Source organism: Chaetodon auriga, chromosome 9, assembly GCF_051107435.1.
Source record: "Chaetodon auriga isolate fChaAug3 chromosome 9, fChaAug3.hap1, whole genome shotgun sequence".
Classification (NCBI taxonomy): Eukaryota; Metazoa; Chordata; class Actinopteri; order Chaetodontiformes; family Chaetodontidae; genus Chaetodon; species Chaetodon auriga.
The window spans coordinates 5,433,664-5,451,560 of record NC_135082.1 but is presented as its reverse complement, the minus strand read 5'-3'; the positions used below and the strand labels follow the sequence as shown (position 1 = coordinate 5,451,560).

At 46.3% G+C, this 17,897-nt stretch overlaps 19 non-coding genes across 19 annotated transcripts; all 19 read right to left on the bottom strand.

Moving 5' to 3' along the window:
• Positions 1-439: 439 nt before the first annotated feature.
• On the bottom strand, positions 440-546 carry LOC143326362 (U6 spliceosomal RNA). Its single transcript, XR_013077637.1, has one exon. It is a non-coding gene; the product is annotated as a U6 spliceosomal RNA (small nuclear RNA).
• Positions 547-1,109: 563 nt separating this feature from the next.
• Positions 1,110-1,216, bottom strand: LOC143326361 (U6 spliceosomal RNA). Its single transcript, XR_013077636.1, has one exon. It is a non-coding gene; the product is annotated as a U6 spliceosomal RNA (small nuclear RNA).
• A 563-nt stretch (positions 1,217-1,779) lies between these two features.
• On the bottom strand, positions 1,780-1,886 carry LOC143326360 (U6 spliceosomal RNA). The gene has a single exon (XR_013077635.1). It is a non-coding gene; the product is annotated as a U6 spliceosomal RNA (small nuclear RNA).
• A 568-nt stretch (positions 1,887-2,454) lies between these two features.
• On the bottom strand, positions 2,455-2,561 carry LOC143326359 (U6 spliceosomal RNA). The gene has a single exon (XR_013077634.1). It is a non-coding gene; the product is annotated as a U6 spliceosomal RNA (small nuclear RNA).
• Positions 2,562-3,124: 563 nt separating this feature from the next.
• On the bottom strand, positions 3,125-3,231 carry LOC143326358 (U6 spliceosomal RNA). The gene has a single exon (XR_013077633.1). It is a non-coding gene; the product is annotated as a U6 spliceosomal RNA (small nuclear RNA).
• A 608-nt stretch (positions 3,232-3,839) lies between these two features.
• Positions 3,840-3,946, bottom strand: LOC143326337 (U6 spliceosomal RNA). The gene has a single exon (XR_013077613.1). It is a non-coding gene; the product is annotated as a U6 spliceosomal RNA (small nuclear RNA).
• A 603-nt stretch (positions 3,947-4,549) lies between these two features.
• On the bottom strand, positions 4,550-4,656 carry LOC143326357 (U6 spliceosomal RNA). The gene has a single exon (XR_013077632.1). It is a non-coding gene; the product is annotated as a U6 spliceosomal RNA (small nuclear RNA).
• A 563-nt stretch (positions 4,657-5,219) lies between these two features.
• On the bottom strand, positions 5,220-5,326 carry LOC143326356 (U6 spliceosomal RNA). Its single transcript, XR_013077631.1, has one exon. It is a non-coding gene; the product is annotated as a U6 spliceosomal RNA (small nuclear RNA).
• A 558-nt stretch (positions 5,327-5,884) lies between these two features.
• On the bottom strand, positions 5,885-5,991 carry LOC143326355 (U6 spliceosomal RNA). The gene has a single exon (XR_013077630.1). It is a non-coding gene; the product is annotated as a U6 spliceosomal RNA (small nuclear RNA).
• Positions 5,992-6,564: 573 nt separating this feature from the next.
• On the bottom strand, positions 6,565-6,671 carry LOC143326343 (U6 spliceosomal RNA). Its single transcript, XR_013077619.1, has one exon. It is a non-coding gene; the product is annotated as a U6 spliceosomal RNA (small nuclear RNA).
• A 563-nt stretch (positions 6,672-7,234) lies between these two features.
• LOC143326398 (U6 spliceosomal RNA) lies at positions 7,235-7,341 on the bottom strand. The gene has a single exon (XR_013077672.1). It is a non-coding gene; the product is annotated as a U6 spliceosomal RNA (small nuclear RNA).
• A 608-nt stretch (positions 7,342-7,949) lies between these two features.
• Positions 7,950-8,056, bottom strand: LOC143326404 (U6 spliceosomal RNA). Its single transcript, XR_013077677.1, has one exon. It is a non-coding gene; the product is annotated as a U6 spliceosomal RNA (small nuclear RNA).
• Positions 8,057-8,654: 598 nt separating this feature from the next.
• Positions 8,655-8,761, bottom strand: LOC143326403 (U6 spliceosomal RNA). Its single transcript, XR_013077676.1, has one exon. It is a non-coding gene; the product is annotated as a U6 spliceosomal RNA (small nuclear RNA).
• Positions 8,762-9,324: 563 nt separating this feature from the next.
• On the bottom strand, positions 9,325-9,431 carry LOC143326345 (U6 spliceosomal RNA). The gene has a single exon (XR_013077621.1). It is a non-coding gene; the product is annotated as a U6 spliceosomal RNA (small nuclear RNA).
• Positions 9,432-9,989: 558 nt separating this feature from the next.
• LOC143326387 (U6 spliceosomal RNA) lies at positions 9,990-10,096 on the bottom strand. Its single transcript, XR_013077661.1, has one exon. It is a non-coding gene; the product is annotated as a U6 spliceosomal RNA (small nuclear RNA).
• Positions 10,097-10,659: 563 nt separating this feature from the next.
• LOC143326402 (U6 spliceosomal RNA) lies at positions 10,660-10,766 on the bottom strand. Its single transcript, XR_013077675.1, has one exon. It is a non-coding gene; the product is annotated as a U6 spliceosomal RNA (small nuclear RNA).
• A 563-nt stretch (positions 10,767-11,329) lies between these two features.
• LOC143326376 (U6 spliceosomal RNA) lies at positions 11,330-11,436 on the bottom strand. Its single transcript, XR_013077650.1, has one exon. It is a non-coding gene; the product is annotated as a U6 spliceosomal RNA (small nuclear RNA).
• A 558-nt stretch (positions 11,437-11,994) lies between these two features.
• LOC143326364 (U6 spliceosomal RNA) lies at positions 11,995-12,101 on the bottom strand. The gene has a single exon (XR_013077639.1). It is a non-coding gene; the product is annotated as a U6 spliceosomal RNA (small nuclear RNA).
• A 563-nt stretch (positions 12,102-12,664) lies between these two features.
• LOC143326336 (U6 spliceosomal RNA) lies at positions 12,665-12,771 on the bottom strand. The gene has a single exon (XR_013077612.1). It is a non-coding gene; the product is annotated as a U6 spliceosomal RNA (small nuclear RNA).
• Between the last annotated feature and the right edge of the window lie 5,126 nt (positions 12,772-17,897).

Here is a 17,897-nt window from a genome sequence, read left to right as displayed (position 1 = left end):
CTGACATCAACAAGCTGCAATTGTTAGATATTGACTGCTCTTTCTGTCTGTAACATACTGGCTGCCCATTATCTAAAGGATGAAGCCAAAAATACCCGGTCACTGGTGCCCAACTTTGTAGCCCAGACCCAATCGTGCCCATCTATAAGACATTTCAGGGCAAGTGGGTGACTCAGCACGTCTATGTGCAATCAATTTATTGATGACACTGTGTCAACATATTTACATCGTGTCGAGTAGAGTAGAGTAGAGTAGAGTAGAGTAGAGCAATCTCTGATTCTCAACACTCGGAATACATGCAACACATGTTCAGCCAGTAGGGGGAGCCAGAACTAACCCTTCTGCTATACTCAACATGTCAGGGCGTTGTGAATTGGGGCAACTGGAGATTCTCTGACCTCGGTTGCTGGAGAACAGCTGGGGGCAGCACAAGCAGATTAAAATGTGGAAACGCTTCACGAGTATGCGTGTCATCCTTTTGCAGGGGCCATGCTAATCTTCTCTGTATCGATTCCAATTTTGCATATGTGCTGCCGAAGCAAGCACATTGGCCAACAATCCCTGCCTACCTTTTATTCCCTTGCTGGCAGAACGACCCTTTTGTGGCGGTGCAGACTCGAGGGCTGCATTCCATAGAGGGGCGTACCCTTTAGCGTGGCAAGTGAGGGGGACCTCCTGACATCAACAAGCTGCAGTTGTTAGATATTGACTGCTCTTTCTGTCTGTAACATACTGGCTGCCCATTATCTAAAGGATGAAGCCAAAAATACCCGGTCACTGGTGCCCAACTTTGTAGCCCAGACCCAATCGTGCCCATCTATAAGACATTTCAGGGCAAGTGGGTGACTCAGCACGTCTATGTGCAATCAATTTATTGATGACACTGTGTCAACATATTTACATCGTGTCGAGTAGAGTAGAGTAGAGTAGAGTAGAGCAATCTCTGATTCTCAACACTCGGAATACATGCAACACATGTTCAGCCAGTAGGGGGAGCCAGAACTAACCCTTCTGCTATACTCAACATGTCAGGGCGTTGTGAATTGGGGCAACTGGAGATTCTCTGACCTCGGTTGCTGGAGAACAGCTGGGGGCAGCACAAGCAGATTAAAATGTGGAAACGCTTCACGAGTATGCGTGTCATCCTTTTGCAGGGGCCATGCTAATCTTCTCTGTATCGATTCCAATTTTGCATATGTGCTGCCGAAGCAAGCACATTGGCCAACAATCCCTGCCTACCTTTTATTCCCTTGCTGGCAGAACGACCCTTTTGTGGCGGTGCAGACTCGAGGGCTGCATTCCATAGAGGGGCGTACCCTTTAGCGTGGCAAGTGAGGGGGACCTCCTGACATCAACAAGCTGCAGTTGTTAGATATTGACTGCTCTTTCTGTCTGTAACATACTGGCTGCCCATTATCTAAAGGATGAAGCCAAAAATACCCGGTCACTGGTGCCCAACTTTGTAGCCCAGACCCAATCGTGCCCATCTATAAGACATTTCAGGGCAAGTGGGTGACTCAGCACGTCTATGTGCAATCAATTTATTGATGACACTGTGTCAACATATTTACATCGTGTCGAGTAGAGTAGAGTAGAGTAGAGTAGAGCAATCTCTGATTCTCAACACTCGGAATACATGCAACACATGTTCAGCCAGTAGGGGGAGCCAGAACTAACCCTTCTGCTATACTCAACATGTCAGGGCGTTGTGAATTGGGGCAACTGGAGATTCTCTGACCTCGGTTGCTGGAGAACAGCTGGGGGCAGCACAAGCAGATTAAAATGTGGAAACGCTTCACGAGTATGCGTGTCATCCTTTTGCAGGGGCCATGCTAATCTTCTCTGTATCGATTCCAATTTTGCATATGTGCTGCCGAAGCAAGCACATTGGCCAACAATCCCTGCCTACCTTTTATTCCCTTGCTGGCAGAACGACCCTTTTGTGGCGGTGCAGACTCGAGGGCTGCATTCCATAGAGGGGCGTACCCTTAAGCGTGGCAAGTGAGGGGGACCTACTGACATCAACAAGCTGCAATTGTTAGATATTGACTGCTCTTTCTGTCTGTAACATACTGGCTGCCCATTATCTAAAGGATGAAGCCAAAAATACCCGGTCACTGGTGCCCAACTTTGTAGCCCAGACCCAATCGTGCCCATCTATAAGACATTTCAGGGCAAGTGGGTGACTCAGCACGTCTATGTGCAATCAATTTATTGATGACACTGTGTCAACATATTTACATCGTGTCGAGTAGAGTAGAGTAGAGTAGAGTAGAGTAGAGCAATCTCTGATTCTCAACACTCGGAATACATGCAACACATGTTCAGCCAGTAGGGGGAGCCAGAACTAACCCTTCTGCTATACTCAACATGTCAGGGCGTTGTGAATTGGGGCAACTGGAGATTCTCTGACCTCGGTTGCTGGAGAACAGCTGGGGGCAGCACAAGCAGATTAAAATGTGGAAACGCTTCACGAGTATGCGTGTCATCCTTTTGCAGGGGCCATGCTAATCTTCTCTGTATCGATTCCAATTTTGCATATGTGCTGCCGAAGCAAGCACATTGGCCAACAATCCCTGCCTACCTTTTATTCCCTTGCTGGCAGAACGACCCTTTTGTGGCGGTGCAGACTCGAGGGCTGCATTCCATAGAGGGGCGTACCCTTTAGCGTGGCAAGTGAGGGGGACCTCCTGACATCAACAAGCTGCAGTTGTTAGATATTGACTGCTCTTTCTGTCTGTAACATACTGGCTGCCCATTATCTAAAGGATGAAGCCAAAAATACCCGGTCACTGGTGCCCAACTTTGTAGCCCAGACCCAATCGTGCCCATCTATAAGACATTTCAGGGCAAGTGGGTGACTCAGCACGTCTATGTGCAATCAATTTATTGATGACACTGTGTCAACATATTTACATCGTGTCGAGTAGAGTAGAGTAGAGTAGAGTAGAGCAATCTCTGATTCTCAACACTCGGAATACATGCAACACATGTTCAGCCAGTAGGGGGAGCCAGAACTAACCCTTCTGCTATACTCAACATGTCAGGGCGTTGTGAATTGGGGCAACTGGAGATTCTCTGACCTCGGTTGCTGGAGAACAGCTGGGGGCAGCACAAGCAGATTAAAATGTGGAAACGCTTCACGAGTATGCGTGTCATCCTTTTGCAGGGGCCATGCTAATCTTCTCTGTATCGATTCCAATTTTGCATATGTGCTGCCGAAGCAAGCACATTGGCCAACAATCCCTGCCTACCTTTTATTCCCTTGCTGGCAGAACGACCCTTTTGTGGCGGTGCAGACTCGAGGGCTGCATTCCATAGAGGGGCGTACCCTTAAGCGTGGCAAGTGAGGGGGACCTACTGACATCAACAAGCTGCAATTGTTAGATATTGACTGCTCTTTCTGTCTGTAACATACTGGCTGCCCATTATCTAAAGGATGAAGCCAAAAATACCCGGTCACTGACAGGGGGTGGTGCCCAATTGTACTTTCAGGCTAGATGCTGAACTTTGTAGCCCAGACCCAATCGTGCCCATCTATAAGACATTTCAGGGCAAGTGGGTGACTCAGCACGTCTATGTGCAATCAATTTATTGATGACACTGTGTCAACATATTTACATCGTGTCGAGTAGAGTAGAGTAGAGTAGAGTAGAGTAGAGTAGAGCAATCTCTGATTCTCAACACTCGGAATACATGCAACACATGTTCAGCCAGTAGGGGGAGCCAGAACTAACCCTTCTGCTATACTCAACATGTCAGGGCGTTGTGAATTGGGGCAACTGGAGATTCTCTGACCTCGGTTGCTGGAGAACAGCTGGGGGCAGCACAAGCAGATTAAAATGTGGAAACGCTTCACGAGTATGCGTGTCATCCTTTTGCAGGGGCCATGCTAATCTTCTCTGTATCGATTCCAATTTTGCATATGTGCTGCCAAAGCAAGCACATTGGCCAACAATCCCTGCCTACCTTTTATTCCCTTGCTGGCAGAACGACCCTTTTGTGGCGGTGCAGACTCGAGGGCTGCATTCCATAGAGGGGCGTACCCTTAAGCGTGGCAAGTGAGGGGGACCTACTGACATCAACAAGCTGCAATTGTTAGATATTGACTGCTCTTTCTGTCTGTAACATACTGGCTGCCCATTATCTAAAGGATGAAGCCAAAAATACCCGGTCACTGACAGGGGGTGGTGCCCAATTGTACTTTCAGGCTAGATGCTGAACTTTGTAGCCCAGACCCAATCGTGCCCATCTATAAGACATTTCAGGGCAAGTGGGTGACTCAGCACGTCTATGTGCAATCAATTTATTGATGACACTGTGTCAACATATTTACATCGTGTCGAGTAGAGTAGAGTAGAGTAGAGTAGAGTAGAGCAATCTCTGATTCTCAACACTCGGAATACATGCAACACATGTTCAGCCAGTAGGGGGAGCCAGAACTAACCCTTCTGCTATACTCAACATGTCAGGGCGTTGTGAATTGGGGCAACTGGAGATTCTCTGACCTCGGTTGCTGGAGAACAGCTGGGGGCAGCACAAGCAGATTAAAATGTGGAAACGCTTCACGAGTATGCGTGTCATCCTTTTGCAGGGGCCATGCTAATCTTCTCTGTATCGATTCCAATTTTGCATATGTGCTGCCGAAGCAAGCACATTGGCCAACAATCCCTGCCTACCTTTTATTCCCTTGCTGGCAGAACGACCCTTTTGTGGCGGTGCAGACTCGAGGGCTGCATTCCATAGAGGGGCGTACCCTTTAGCGTGGCAAGTGAGGGGGACCTCCTGACATCAACAAGCTGCAGTTGTTAGATATTGACTGCTCTTTCTGTCTGTAACATACTGGCTGCCCATTATCTAAAGGATGAAGCCAAAAATACCCGGTCACTGGTGCCCAACTTTGTAGCCCAGACCCAATCGTGCCCATCTATAAGACATTTCAGGGCAAGTGGGTGACTCAGCACGTCTATGTGCAATCAATTTATTGATGACACTGTGTCAACATATTTACATCGTGTCGAGTAGAGTAGAGTAGAGTAGAGTAGAGCAATCTCTGATTCTCAACACTCGGAATACATGCAACACATGTTCAGCCAGTAGGGGGAGCCAGAACTAACCCTTCTGCTATACTCAACATGTCAGGGCGTTGTGAATTGGGGCAACTGGAGATTCTCTGACCTCGGTTGCTGGAGAACAGCTGGGGGCAGCACAAGCAGATTAAAATGTGGAAACGCTTCACGAGTATGCGTGTCATCCTTTTGCAGGGGCCATGCTAATCTTCTCTGTATCGATTCCAATTTTGCATATGTGCTGCCGAAGCAAGCACATTGGCCAACAATCCCTGCCTACCTTTTATTCCCTTGCTGGCAGAACGACCCTTTTGTGGCGGTGCAGACTCGAGGGCTGCATTCCATAGAGGGGCGTACCCTTTAGCGTGGCAAGTGAGGGGGACCTCCTGACATCAACAAGCTGCAGTTGTTAGATATTGACTGCTCTTTCTGTCTGTAACATACTGGCTGCCCATTATCTAAAGGATGAAGCCAAAAATACCCGGTCACTGGTGCCCAACTTTGTAGCCCAGACCCAATCGTGCCCATCTATAAGACATTTCAGGGCAAGTGGGTGACTCAGCACGTCTATGTGCAATCAATTTATTGATGACACTGTGTCAACATATTTACATCGTGTCGAGTAGAGTAGAGTAGAGTAGAGCAATCTCTGATTCTCAACACTCGGAATACATGCAACACATGTTCAGCCAGTAGGGGGAGCCAGAACTAACCCTTCTGCTATACTCAACATGTCAGGGCGTTGTGAATTGGGGCAACTGGAGATTCTCTGACCTCGGTTGCTGGAGAACAGCTGGGGGCAGCACAAGCAGATTAAAATGTGGAAACGCTTCACGAGTATGCGTGTCATCCTTTTGCAGGGGCCATGCTAATCTTCTCTGTATCGATTCCAATTTTGCATATGTGCTGCCGAAGCAAGCACATTGGCCAACAATCCCTGCCTACCTTTTATTCCCTTGCTGGCAGAACGACCCTTTTGTGGCGGTGCAGACTCGAGGGCTGCATTCCATAGAGGGGCGTACCCTTAAGCGTGGCAAGTGAGGGGGACCTACTGACATCAACAAGCTGCAATTGTTAGATATTGACTGCTCTTTCTGTCTGTAACATACTGGCTGCCCATTATCTAAAGGATGAAGCCAAAAATACCCGGTCACTGGTGCCCAACTTTGTAGCCCAGACCCAATCGTGCCCATCTATAAGACATTTCAGGGCAAGTGGGTGACTCAGCACGTCTATGTGCAATCAATTTATTGATGACACTGTGTCAACATATTTACATCGTGTCGAGTAGAGTAGAGTAGAGTAGAGTAGAGTAGAGTAGAGCAATCTCTGATTCTCAACACTCGGAATACATGCAACACATGTTCAGCCAGTAGGGGGAGCCAGAACTAACCCTTCTGCTATACTCAACATGTCAGGGCGTTGTGAATTGGGGCAACTGGAGATTCTCTGACCTCGGTTGCTGGAGAACAGCTGGGGGCAGCACAAGCAGATTAAAATGTGGAAACGCTTCACGAGTATGCGTGTCATCCTTTTGCAGGGGCCATGCTAATCTTCTCTGTATCGATTCCAATTTTGCATATGTGCTGCCGAAGCAAGCACATTGGCCAACAATCCCTGCCTACCTTTTATTCCCTTGCTGGCAGAACGACCCTTTTGTGGCGGTGCAGACTCGAGGGCTGCATTCCATAGAGGGGCGTACCCTTTAGCGTGGCAAGTGAGGGGGACCTCCTGACATCAACAAGCTGCAGTTGTTAGATATTGACTGCTCTTTCTGTCTGTAACATACTGGCTGCCCATTATCTAAAGGATGAAGCCAAAAATACCCGGTCACTGGTGCCCAACTTTGTAGCCCAGACCCAATCGTGCCCATCTATAAGACATTTCAGGGCAAGTGGGTGACTCAGCACGTCTATGTGCAATCAATTTATTGATGACACTGTGTCAACATATTTACATCGTGTCGAGTAGAGTAGAGTAGAGTAGAGTAGAGCAATCTCTGATTCTCAACACTCGGAATACATGCAACACATGTTCAGCCAGTAGGGGGAGCCAGAACTAACCCTTCTGCTATACTCAACATGTCAGGGCGTTGTGAATTGGGGCAACTGGAGATTCTCTGACCTCGGTTGCTGGAGAACAGCTGGGGGCAGCACAAGCAGATTAAAATGTGGAAACGCTTCACGAGTATGCGTGTCATCCTTTTGCAGGGGCCATGCTAATCTTCTCTGTATCGATTCCAATTTTGCATATGTGCTGCCGAAGCAAGCACATTGGCCAACAATCCCTGCCTACCTTTTATTCCCTTGCTGGCAGAACGACCCTTTTGTGGCGGTGCAGACTCGAGGGCTGCATTCCATAGAGGGGCGTACCCTTAAGCGTGGCAAGTGAGGGGGACCTACTGACATCAACAAGCTGCAATTGTTAGATATTGACTGCTCTTTCTGTCTGTAACATACTGGCTGCCCATTATCTAAAGGATGAAGCCAAAAATACCCGGTCACTGACAGGGGGTGGTGCCCAATTGTACTTTCAGGCTAGATGCTGAACTTTGTAGCCCAGACCCAATCGTGCCCATCTATAAGACATTTCAGGGCAAGTGGGTGACTCAGCACGTCTATGTGCAATCAATTTATTGATGACACTGTGTCAACATATTTACATCGTGTCGAGTAGAGTAGAGTAGAGTAGAGTAGAGTAGAGTAGAGCAATCTCTGATTCTCAACACTCGGAATACATGCAACACATGTTCAGCCAGTAGGGGGAGCCAGAACTAACCCTTCTGCTATACTCAACATGTCAGGGCGTTGTGAATTGGGGCAACTGGAGATTCTCTGACCTCGGTTGCTGGAGAACAGCTGGGGGCAGCACAAGCAGATTAAAATGTGGAAACGCTTCACGAGTATGCGTGTCATCCTTTTGCAGGGGCCATGCTAATCTTCTCTGTATCGATTCCAATTTTGCATATGTGCTGCCAAAGCAAGCACATTGGCCAACAATCCCTGCCTACCTTTTATTCCCTTGCTGGCAGAACGACCCTTTTGTGGCGGTGCAGACTCGAGGGCTGCATTCCATAGAGGGGCGTACCCTTAAGCGTGGCAAGTGAGGGGGACCTACTGACATCAACAAGCTGCAATTGTTAGATATTGACTGCTCTTTCTGTCTGTAACATACTGGCTGCCCATTATCTAAAGGATGAAGCCAAAAATACCCGGTCACTGACAGGGGGTGGTGCCCAATTGTACTTTCAGGCTAGATGCTGAACTTTGTAGCCCAGACCCAATCGTGCCCATCTATAAGACATTTCAGGGCAAGTGGGTGACTCAGCACGTCTATGTGCAATCAATTTATTGATGACACTGTGTCAACATATTTACATCGTGTCGAGTAGAGTAGAGTAGAGTAGAGTAGAGCAATCTCTGATTCTCAACACTCGGAATACATGCAACACATGTTCAGCCAGTAGGGGGAGCCAGAACTAACCCTTCTGCTATACTCAACATGTCAGGGCGTTGTGAATTGGGGCAACTGGAGATTCTCTGACCTCGGTTGCTGGAGAACAGCTGGGGGCAGCACAAGCAGATTAAAATGTGGAAACGCTTCACGAGTATGCGTGTCATCCTTTTGCAGGGGCCATGCTAATCTTCTCTGTATCGATTCCAATTTTGCATATGTGCTGCCAAAGCAAGCACATTGGCCAACAATCCCTGCCTACCTTTTATTCCCTTGCTGGCAGAACGACCCTTTTGTGGCGGTGCAGACTCGAGGGCTGCATTCCATAGAGGGGCGTACCCTTAAGCGTGGCAAGTGAGGGGGACCTACTGACATCAACAAGCTGCAATTGTTAGATATTGACTGCTCTTTCTGTCTGTAACATACTGGCTGCCCATTATCTAAAGGATGAAGCCAAAAATACCCGGTCACTGGTGCCCAACTTTGTAGCCCAGACCCAATCGTGCCCATCTATAAGACATTTCAGGGCAAGTGGGTGACTCAGCACGTCTATGTGCAATCAATTTATTGATGACACTGTGTCAACATATTTACATCGTGTCGAGTAGAGTAGAGTGGAGTAGAGTAGAGCAATCTCTGATTCTCAACACTCGGAATACATGCAACACATGTTCAGCCAGTAGGGGGAGCCAGAACTAACCCTTCTGCTATACTCAACATGTCAGGGCGTTGTGAATTGGGGCAACTGGAGATTCTCTGACCTCGGTTGCTGGAGAACAGCTGGGGGCAGCACAAGCAGATTAAAATGTGGAAACGCTTCACGAGTATGCGTGTCATCCTTTTGCAGGGGCCATGCTAATCTTCTCTGTATCAATTCCAATTTTGCATATGTGCTGCCGAAGCAAGCACATTGGCCAACAATCCCTGCCTACCTTTTATTCCCTTGCTGGCAGAACGACCCTTTTGTGGCGGTGCAGACTCGAGGGCTGCATTCCATAGAGGGGCGTACCCTTTAGCGTGGCAAGTGAGGGGGACCTCCTGACATCAACAAGCTGCAGTTGTTAGATATTGACTGCTCTTTCTGTCTGTAACATACTGGCTGCCCATTATCTAAAGGATGAAGCCAAAAATACCCGGTCACTGGTGCCCAACTTTGTAGCCCAGACCCAATCGTGCCCATCTATAAGACATTTCAGGGCAAGTGGGTGACTCAGCACGTCTATGTGCAATCAATTTATTGATGACACTGTGTCAACATATTTACATCGTGTCGAGTAGAGTAGAGTAGAGTAGAGCAATCTCTGATTCTCAACACTCGGAATACATGCAACACATGTTCAGCCAGTAGGGGGAGCCAGAACTAACCCTTCTGCTATACTCAACATGTCAGGGCGTTGTGAATTGGGGCAACTGGAGATTCTCTGACCTCGGTTGCTGGAGAACAGCTGGGGGCAGCACAAGCAGATTAAAATGTGGAAACGCTTCACGAGTATGCGTGTCATCCTTTTGCAGGGGCCATGCTAATCTTCTCTGTATCGATTCCAATTTTGCATATGTGCTGCCGAAGCAAGCACATTGGCCAACAATCCCTGCCTACCTTTTATTCCCTTGCTGGCAGAACGACCCTTTTGTGGCGGTGCAGACTCGAGGGCTGCATTCCATAGAGGGGCGTACCCTTAAGCGTGGCAAGTGAGGGGGACCTACTGACATCAACAAGCTGCAATTGTTAGATATTGACTGCTCTTTCTGTCTGTAACATACTGGCTGCCCATTATCTAAAGGATGAAGCCAAAAATACCCGGTCACTGGTGCCCAACTTTGTAGCCCAGACCCAATCGTGCCCATCTATAAGACATTTCAGGGCAAGTGGGTGACTCAGCACGTCTATGTGCAATCAATTTATTGATGACACTGTGTCAACATATTTACATCGTGTCGAGTAGAGTAGAGTAGAGTAGAGTAGAGCAATCTCTGATTCTCAACACTCGGAATACATGCAACACATGTTCAGCCAGTAGGGGGAGCCAGAACTAACCCTTCTGCTATACTCAACATGTCAGGGCGTTGTGAATTGGGGCAACTGGAGATTCTCTGACCTCGGTTGCTGGAGAACAGCTGGGGGCAGCACAAGCAGATTAAAATGTGGAAACGCTTCACGAGTATGCGTGTCATCCTTTTGCAGGGGCCATGCTAATCTTCTCTGTATCGATTCCAATTTTGCATATGTGCTGCCAAAGCAAGCACATTGGCCAACAATCCCTGCCTACCTTTTATTCCCTTGCTGGCAGAACGACCCTTTTGTGGCGGTGCAGACTCGAGGGCTGCATTCCATAGAGGGGCGTACCCTTAAGCGTGGCAAGTGAGGGGGACCTACTGACATCAACAAGCTGCAATTGTTAGATATTGACTGCTCTTTCTGTCTGTAACATACTGGCTGCCCATTATCTAAAGGATGAAGCCAAAAATACCCGGTCACTGGTGCCCAACTTTGTAGCCCAGACCCAATCGTGCCCATCTATAAGACATTTCAGGGCAAGTGGGTGACTCAGCACGTCTATGTGCAATCAATTTATTGATGACACTGTGTCAACATATTTACATCGTGTCGAGTAGAGTAGAGTAGAGTAGAGTAGAGCAATCTCTGATTCTCAACACTCGGAATACATGCAACACATGTTCAGCCAGTAGGGGGAGCCAGAACTAACCCTTCTGCTATACTCAACATGTCAGGGCGTTGTGAATTGGGGCAACTGGAGATTCTCTGACCTCGGTTGCTGGAGAACAGCTGGGGGCAGCACAAGCAGATTAAAATGTGGAAACGCTTCACGAGTATGCGTGTCATCCTTTTGCAGGGGCCATGCTAATCTTCTCTGTATCGATTCCAATTTTGCATATGTGCTGCCGAAGCAAGCACATTGGCCAACAATCCCTGCCTACCTTTTATTCCCTTGCTGGCAGAACGACCCTTTTGTGGCGGTGCAGACTCGAGGGCTGCATTCCATAGAGGGGCGTACCCTTTAGCGTGGCAAGTGAGGGGGACCTCCTGACATCAATAAGCTGCAGTTGTTAGATATTGACTGCTCTTTCTGTCTGTAACATACTGGCTGCCCATTATCTAAAGGATGAAGCCAAAAATACCCGGTCACTGGTGCCCAACTTTGTAGCCCAGACCCAATCGTGCCCATCTATAAGACATTTCAGGGCAAGTGGGTGACTCAGCACGTCTATGTGCAATCAATTTATTGATGACACTGTGTCAACATATTTACATCGTGTCGAGTAGAGTAGAGTAGAGTAGAGCAATCTCTGATTCTCAACACTCGGAATACATGCAACACATGTTCAGCCAGTAGGGGGAGCCAGAACTAACCCTTCTGCTATACTCAACATGTCAGGGCGTTGTGAATTGGGGCAACTGGAGATTCTCTGACCTCGGTTGCTGGAGAACAGCTGGGGGCAGCACAAGCAGATTAAAATGTGGAAACGCTTCACGAGTATGCGTGTCATCCTTTTGCAGGGGCCATGCTAATCTTCTCTGTATCGATTCCAATTTTGCATATGTGCTGCCGAAGCAAGCACATTGGCCAACAATCCCTGCCTACCTTTTATTCCCTTGCTGGCAGAACGACCCTTTTGTGGCGGTGCAGACTCGAGGGCTGCATTCCATAGAGGGGCGTACCCTTAAGCGTGGCAAGTGAGGGGGACCTACTGACATCAACAAGCTGCAATTGTTAGATATTGACTGCTCTTTCTGTCTGTAACATACTGGCTGCCCATTATCTAAAGGATGAAGCCAAAAATACCCGGTCACTGGTGCCCAACTTTGTAGCCCAGACCCAATCGTGCCCATCTATAAGACATTTCAGGGCAAGTGGGTGACTCAGCACGTCTATGTGCAATCAATTTATTGATGACACTGTGTCAACATATTTACATCGTGTCGAGTAGAGTAGAGTAGAGTAGAGTAGAGCAATCTCTGATTCTCAACACTCGGAATACATGCAACACATGTTCAGCCAGTAGGGGGAGCCAGAACTAACCCTTCTGCTATACTCAACATGTCAGGGCGTTGTGAATTGGGGCAACTGGAGATTCTCTGACCTCGGTTGCTGGAGAACAGCTGGGGGCAGCACAAGCAGATTAAAATGTGGAAACGCTTCACGAGTATGCGTGTCATCCTTTTGCAGGGGCCATGCTAATCTTCTCTGTATCGATTCCAATTTTGCATATGTGCTGCCGAAGCAAGCACATTGGCCAACAATCCCTGCCTACCTTTTATTCCCTTGCTGGCAGAACGACCCTTTTGTGGCGGTGCAGACTCGAGGGCTGCATTCCATAGAGGGGCGTACCCTTAAGCGTGGCAAGTGAGGGGGACCTACTGACATCAACAAGCTGCAATTGTTAGATATTGACTGCTCTTTCTGTCTGTAACATACTGGCTGCCCATTATCTAAAGGATGAAGCCAAAAATACCCGGTCACTGACAGGGGGTGGTGCCCAATTGTACTTTCAGGCTAGATGCTGAACTTTGTAGCCCAGACCCAATCGTGCCCATCTATAGGACATTTCAGGGCAAGTGGGTGACTCAGCACGTCTATGTGCAATCAATTTATTGATGACACTGTGTCAACATATTTACATCGTGTCGAGTAGAGTAGAGTAGAGTAGAGTAGAGTAGAGCAATCTCTGATTCTCAACACTCGGAATACATGCAACACATGTTCAGCCAGTAGGGGAAGCCAGAACCAACCCTTCTGCTGGTCCACGAGGCTGTTGCCTACTACAGGTGTAACACCTATCCTATGTTGCTGTATGATTTGCTCGTGTATTAGTAGTATGGAGGGAGCCCTCGCTACTTTTCAAATTTAATGACGCTGTTACCTGTTTTTTAAATTAACATTTACAACCTATGTTCCCTTATTTTAAAACTAAAATAACTGGAAGTGCCTCCAACAAGATTTAAGAAGGTATAGGAAAAATCTATAACTCTTATTAAGTTTTTAGAAGAAGAAGAAGAAACGTACTTTATTTCATCACACACACTACATGCATAGGACATGCACACCACATGCTTCGTGAAATTACTTCTCCGCATTTGACCCATCCATCGTCTGTCCTACCTCCACGGCAGACTAGGAGCGGTGGGCTGCCAGCCGACAGCGGGGCCCAGCAGCCCAGTTCTTTTTTCGTCACCGTTGGTCAGGTGGTGATCTTCTTGCATATTTTTAGTGGGGGTATATTTTATGGAGGATACCCCAGGTGAACATGGGGAGAACATGCAAACTACACATAGAAAGGCCCCTTTCCTTGAGCAGCAGGCACCTTTATCCTTGTATTTTAACCTCATTTATCCCTTCCTATCAGTTAGTACCAATATGATTGACCATGTAATAAACTATGACCCAACAAGTTTACTTTAAATGCAAAAACCCACAAATAGGAATTTAACTAAGAAACACAAATAGCAACATTTGAAATCACTTTAAATAAACTGAAATGAGATAATCAGAAATGTTAAACATAAACTGAATCTATTTCATTGTAAAACACAAAATGAAATGAATGCCTCTCAGTTACTTTAAGTCTCCTGATAAATGAATGTCTTTTACCCCCACCCCTTCCCCTCCTGCTCACTGCGTACACACAGAAGCCACCACGCGTTATGTAGTCAAGCAATCACGTGCGGCTTGAACAGAAAAAAAAAAGAAAAAAAAAACAAAAACAACCAAGTGGCTCCCACTCCGGCTCCCAGGCAGTAGCCGGCTCCAATCGCTCACTTCAAAGAGTTTCGTTTCGTTAGCGACCAACAAATCACTAATTCCTCTACCTGTTCCGCTGTTATAAAAAATAGCAGCGCATGTTGGTGTGCGTTATCCTGGTAATTTCTCTGCATGAGAAATACAAGGTGTGACGTGTGAGCGTGTGAATGGGTTGAAATGTGTGAGTGTCACACCCAATGCGTGAGACTTGAGAGGCCTGTGATGAGGGTGTTAGAAAAGTCAGAGGATCAATCAAGTTCAAACAAATCACCCTGAGGGGGCCATGAGGGTCTGTACCAAATTGTATGGCATCCCATCGAATATTTGTTGAGACAGCCTTTGACCTCTGGGAACCATGCATTTTATGTCAGTCTCAACAGCAGATGTGCAGATATTTTAGTGGTTGTGGTGGTTAGATGTTGTGTTTCTCACAACATGAAAAGTTGCAACTTGAAGCAGTAGCTAGTGAGGTAATAGTGGCTAATAGGCTATAGCTGGTCTGGCAGTGCAACATGTTCAATGACGTCTATTGTTTGTTTCGAAAACCAGGCATATTGACATGTTCTTGGATACACTGCTGATCTGCAGACTGCTGTAAAATGCAATAAAGTGTAGTAAAGGAGAAGTAGTCCTAATCTCTGCACATTTCTAGAGTCTTAGTAGGATGTCTACCAGAGGACTATCAGGACTTAGAATCTATTATTTGCTCTATCCAGTCAGGCTTCTCTTCTGTCTATGACAAGATATAGGAATTCTCATTAATCTCTCTCTCTCTCTCTCTCTCTCTCTCTCACACACACACACACACACACACACACACACACGCACACGCCCACAATCACTCCCTTTTCCAGCACATAACTGAAAGAGTTGACCCAGCTACTAATGGAATTTTGGAGATGTAAAGTGCTGTGACAGGTTCATATTGGCCAACAGCAAAGATTAGAGTCATGAGTTCCAGGGCTAAGTGTGTGTGACTGTGTGTTTGGCTTAAAGAGAGAGAAAGTTACTTTGCGTGTGACAGTATGCATGACTGCAAATAAGTGACGCTATTTTTGAATGATTTGTGCACAGATTTGGCCTTAAATCCTCACACTCACACAAGCACACAAAGGGCATTTATCAAAGTGTTCATGGGTAACACTGGTTAGTACTTCTTACAAGGTCATTTTCTCTAAACCACGTGTACCTGGATCACCTGGAGTCTGACACTTATATTGACAACAATTCCAGTCAGTAAATATGCTGCTTTGAACCACGAGTGAAACATTAAATAAGAACTTCCTAGAACTTCCCTCCTTGTCAGTTAATAAGAATAAGGATAGTAAGTGCAACTCCTTGACTTAACATTTAGTAAGGACAATCATGCCACAGTATACTATATTTTCACATACAGGGCTGTACTGAGGGTGAAGTGTTGCTTTTCAGTGGTTCTAGCTCCCCAGAAGCTTTTAATTGGAGCAGCGTAACATTTTGGAGCTCACTTTAATATGGCAGACCCGGCGCTGTCAGTATGTGGACTTTTGTCTGCTGGAACATCTGAGAATAGTGGTGCTTTAAAGGACCGTACCAGTAGGTTTGAACAGTGAGCCAAGTTAATCCTATATGCCTACAATTTCTATTCCCAATTATGCAGGAGCTACTGCAATTCACAAATGTATTTTTCTAATCTTCCTACAACCAGGTTTCAGCTTTCATTATGGTGCAACGTCAGACTCAACTTGCAGACTTGAAACTTGATCAAAATAGCCATGATTTTTTGTTGAAGTTGCTGAACTAAAGTTTTAACTGTTAAAATCATGGAGTGATCTGTGAATAATTCCTGGTTGTCCATTCAAAAAAAGTCAAAGTCTGTCAACAGAGTTCGCCATTCAGCTGCCATGTAGCAATCATATGCAATGTTTCTGACCTCAGACTGAAAGACCGTTTTGACTAGACAGCAGCGTATCAAGGCATTGTTCCTCTACATCAAGATCAAATATGTGCTTTCATTGGATGATCAGGATTTCAAGACTTGCCCGCACACTTGTAAGTAAACAAAAAGCTGTTAACAAAGAAGCAACTCTCCACAGTCGGGACACTTTCACTAGAAAATGTCAGACAGAACATCGTGATGAGGACTAATGTCAGGTTCCCAGTAACACTGACTTTTCCTGAGAAAAGGCCTCCGGTGCCGTTCTGTGCTCCTCTTTCAGTGAAGGAATTTTCTGCAGTGCTGATAACAGGCTATAGCTGCTTCTATGCTAACATTTTTAGGAGATGCAATTGTTGTTTTCAAACAAACAGTAGGTGTTTTTACTGAGAGAGAATATGTTCACCCCGCAGAGTTCTTGTTGCCAGTGGTGTTGCTAAGGTCTCTTGGGGCTCCAAGCAAGAAATCCCTGGGGCCCCTACCCCACCCGTGCATGCCCCAAAAATGTGGTTTTGGCACACATAAATGCACAATTTCCGGGACATTTGAGATAAATATTGAAAAAATAGATTAGTGGTTTTCAAAGTGAGGTCCAAGGACCAACAGAGGTCCCTGAAAGCCGAGGCCTATCATTAATCGATGTTGTAAATAAGTGACTGGAGCCCCTCAGTAGCTGGGGACTCTGAGCAACTGCCTGGTGTGCCTGTCCGCACGCCCCGCCCCTGCTTGGTGCTGCTTGGATTATTTGAAATCTCCATCAAAGAGTCAATCATCTGAATCCAGCTGTATACCCATATACCATAAATGGTCAGTACATTGAGTCATGTGCACATACATGGCCTTATATGCACACAATAGGCATTTTCATTGGGATGGGGGGTAAATATTTCAATGTCTCGCACACCACCTGAGTTTCAACCATACGGATGCCATGAATGCAGCATTTTTCTTGCTTTTTGTACTTGAAGGAGTAAGACTCCTGGAGAGATTTAGAAACGACGGACTTTCTCTTCAGCAGGACAGCTGACTGTTAGCATACTGAGTGTCAGAAAGAGCTAAAAGCATCATAGCCTGGACAACAACACAGTGATTGATTGACAGGCATACAGACAAATCAGTGTTGAATGCAGACACGTGGTGCATTGGTTATATTTTTCTGCTGGGTAATAATGACTGGGACAGAACATGATGAACATCTGGGGAAGCACTGAAAACAAGTATAATACTAAGATTCTTATTTTAATTGTGGTGAAAAGCGGGATACCTAGTGGTGAATGTTGAAAACCGGGACATTTTAGCTTTTTACAGTTGGGACTCGGGACACCCAGCTTGAAACTGGGACAAGATTGCTGGGAAATATCTGGACATGTCACCAGTAAATATAAGGCACATTTAATGTATCTCATCTGTAGAACAGGGGATTCTTATCACTTCAAATTTTCCATCACGTTGAGAAATACAACTGACCACACAACTAAAATGCCTCATGTTCATGACGTATCTCATTCATCACCTTTTCATACACTAATGAAAATGCTCTCACAGAAAACCCTCTTCAACTGCCATTCATGCTTTTCTACGACAGCTTCTAATTAAGCTTTTACCTTCTGTCGGTCAATTCATGTTCGCCTGTTTGAAAATAAATTAATTGTTTTAATGGGTCATGATTAAGAAAATTGCAGCTGTCCGAAAAGAGAAAACCAT